Below are 4019 nucleotides of genomic sequence, written 5' to 3'. Positions count from 1 at the left end.
TCATGAGAGACTGTATGACTCCTACAGGCTCTACATTCCTTTGACCCTGAGGTCTCTAGAAATCTACAGATGGTAGATGTAGCCATCATTGCAGGCAAAAAAAAAAAAAAAAAAAAAAACAAAAAAAAAACCACCTCCTGATATCCTCAAGAAAATCTGGTATACCCTGTGACTCAAGAGCAATATATAAGTTATAAGGGGTATAGGCTCTACAAAAATAAATGCCCATTCCAACTAAAACATAAGGACACTCAAGAGTTTCAACCTGGATCAAATGACATTTTTTCACCAATCTCATGGGCTCAAATTAGGCCAGACCAAGCTCCCTTCTTCAGCTGAGGTACCAGGAACCTGCAGTCCACATCCATACTAGGGACCAATCTATTACTTTCCTAGTAGACAGCCAAACTACCTCTGTTTGATGTCAGAAGAACATTAACATCATTGGGGTAGTTGGGACTCTTACCTTTCTTTCCTTGTGCCAGACACAAACTTGAAGCCTGGGAAGGCATTTCATCAAACATCAGTGCCTGCATATACCAGAATGCCCCATACTGCTTCTGAGAGGGGACCTCCTCTCCAAGTTAAAAGCAACCATCTCCTTCATACCAAGCCAGTCAGCCTCCCATTCATTTAACCCTGTAACTTCAAAGTTAGTCCTAACTGTTCCTGAGAGAAAGAATGACTCCTCCTTCAGCCTGAGGCAAATAATCACCATCATGAAATTCTGAAGACTTTCCTCCCAGAGGTATGGGCCCAACACTCGCTTCCAGGCCTGGCCATCCAACCATGCTCCCACAGTGACTGATTTCTGTCCCACTGTAACCCTCATTGGTGCAAGACTTTATCCTATGCCATGGGAAGCACAAACAGGCATCAGCCACACATCTGCTCTCTAAAGCAGTTTGGGATCGTGATAGACTGTTGGTCACCTTGGAATACTCCTCTCTTCCCAGTGACGAAGCCCACTAGGGATTACCGGCCATCTTTGTGCAATCAACAACACAGCCATCACCTTGCAGTCTGTGGTTCCCAACCCATACACCCTTCTTAGATTGCTATCTCCAGGTATACAGGTCTAGATTTAAAAGATGTCTTTTTCTGCTTGTGGGTTGCTCCCATGAGCCAATCCTTTTTGACTTTAACTAGGAAAATCCTAGGGCAGGATAAAAAGGCCAGCTCATTTGGACTCAACTCCCATAAATGTTTAAGAGCTCTCCCACTATTTTCAGGGAGACTCTAGAAAGAGATTTGGTCAAGTTCTCACCACCTTCTCCTTGGAATATCTGTTTATCTTGTCCCATCAAACTTCATAGACACTTTATCTGCTTGCTGTCACGGTCCCTGACAAAAGAATGGTGATTGATGAATACACATAGGTGAAACCAATGCAAAAATTCTCTGAGTTTGGGGCATCAACTACCTGCCTCTGACTGTGAAACTCTGTCCCAGGAAAAACCCCACCTGCACCAAACAGTACCTCATGCCAGCAGAGACTCAGCTAGACATTCAAGCACATGACCAGAGGCTTCAGAACTGTGAAGTATTTATGGGCTGTCAAATTGCTGATATATACCTCTTCTGCCTGTAAAGAAACCCAGTGAGGAGTGTCATTCAGTTTAGGATCTCCAAGCTGTCAGTGCTGCTGCAGTTGCTCTCCATCCTGCAGTCCCAAAGCCATATACTCTTCTCAGTCTCCTGTCACTCATATTCTGCTGGTAAACCTGCCTGGCCCTAAAGGACCCTTTCTTCTGCCTTTGGTTGGCTCCTGGAAGCCAGCCCCTCTCTGCCTTTAAATGGAAAGACCCCAGTTCTCAACTCAAAAGTTAACTGACCTGGAGTCAACCTCCCAGAGGTTCAAAAACTTGCTTGCCTTCTAGGAGAAGCCCTCACCACTGACCTGGCTAGTTTCACAGCACAAAATGTCACTGTACCCTCCTCCAATCCCATTAGTCACACCCAAGCTTCTTGCTGGGAAGACACCAAAACTACGTTACAATATTTGGCAAAAACCGACTATAAGAGTTCTTGACGAAAAGGCATAAATCTATAAACAGAAAGTCAGATATCAAGAAAAAGTCAGATATCTGGGATCTGACTTAAATCAGGGACACGGTGCCCTTAGGCCAAAAATAAAAGAGGTCATTTTCTCCATCCAGGTCCCAACCACAAGAAAAAACCCTACAACTTCCTTGGAACAATTGAATTCTACAGAATCTGGAACTCTGAGTTCACACCAAGCAAGGTCCCTGTATGATGGCTTGCTTGGAAAAGACTGACACTTATTGACTAGAGCCCAGAACCAGAAAAGTCTTCAATGGTATTAAAAAGGCCCACTCTACAGCCCCAACCTTGGGAACTCCAAATGCATCCAGAATTCAACTTTTAAAAAAAATATATTTGGTTGTTACAGGGTCTTACTACACAGCCTGGACTCACAGTGTTCCTCCTGTCTTCAGCACCCCCAATCCCAGCACTGGAATTACAGGTATGCACCACTATGCCCAGACTCTGTGGCTGGCTCATACTGCCCTGGTGATGGAGCTGGCATGGCATGTGGTTACTGGGATCGAACTGCAGTCCCTGTGCTTGCCTAAGCTTGCCGAAGCAGGAGCTTTAGTCCACTGAGCTATCTCACTGGCCCACAACTTTTTTTTGGATAAATGATGGCATGTGGCTTCAAAGATGATTATTCAGACTGTCAGCTCCTAGGAATACCAAGTGGCCTACCTGTGCAAACACTTGGATCCAGTGACTAAGGTCTGTCCCCCTTGTCTCTGAACTCTAACAGCTATGTCCTTTTGAGCATTAAAATTAAGAAACTTTCCTTAGGCCAAGACCTAAGTGTCCAGGTGCCACCTGCTATACTGGCCCTCCTGAATAACCATGGGCAATGCTGACTCTCCAACAGCTGGGTCACCCAGAACTGAGAACTCTTATGCAAAAGTCCTACTTGACTTTTGAGGCAATAAAATCACTCAATCCTGCCACATACCTACCAACCATGCTGGGCCCACTAGGCCATGATTGCTGGCACTAACTGATAAACTGTTCTTGAGCCAAGAAGACTTAAAGATGGGCCCTCTGACAGATGCTGAGTATGCCTTGTTTACTGATAGAAGTAGTTCTGCTAGGAATGGAGTCAAACAGGTCAAATATGTTGTGGTCACCTCGGACAAAGTTATAAAATAGAAACTATATACAACATGTAAGACACAAAGCTCTGGAAAAGTTAAGGGAATAAGAAGATAACCCTATAGTAATAGCTTGAACAAGCCCCCAAAATATTTAGCTAATGGCTAGGGAGATAGCTCAGCAGCATAAGCACCTGCCTGGCAAGTGCACGGTCCTGAGTTTGATCCCCAATACCACACACACACACACACACACACACACACACACACACACACAAATAGCTAAAGGACTAGTTATACTTGACAGCCCTGTGTATACTTATAACCCAGGTGACATATAGGCCAACGATTAAAAAAGAAACCCCTACATCCTAGCTGGAAGGGAGTATACATAGTCATGCTAACCACCCCTTATGGCCCTTAAAGTTTCAGAAACCCAGCCTTAAATCCACCACTCCAGAGTTAAAGGAACCAATCCCAACAATTGCTGGAGAGTTTACCTGAACCAGGTAGCTCCTGTGAAGCTCACTGAGGAGACAATGCACCCAAAGCCCTACTCTGGTCTCCTTGGATGCTGACCAGTATACTCAAGGCTGAAGCTTAAGGACACCATCCGCAGCATGGCTCCGTACCTAAATGCATTACTCCCCTTGAGTTTTATGCCTTTTCAGGCTTCTTGCCTCAGATGTTGCTTCTACTTCAGTTTATGTATATGCTTTCCAGCTTGGTTTTTCATCCTGCCCTCCTGCTAGTTGTAACTTTAGCCTTAAGTTATAGTAGGGCCCTACTCCTTGTTCTACAATAGTCAAAAAAGAAATGATGAAAATAGAATAAGCATCCAAGGTTCACTGGGCACACGCCAGGGTCAAATTGACTTCCTTGCCA

The sequence above is a fragment of the Octodon degus genome, unplaced genomic scaffold (assembly GCF_000260255.1).
Source record: "Octodon degus isolate 3935 unplaced genomic scaffold, OctDeg1.0 scaffold00045, whole genome shotgun sequence".
Classification (NCBI taxonomy): domain Eukaryota; kingdom Metazoa; phylum Chordata; class Mammalia; order Rodentia; family Octodontidae; genus Octodon; species Octodon degus.
Note: the sequence above shows the minus strand (reverse complement) of the source record.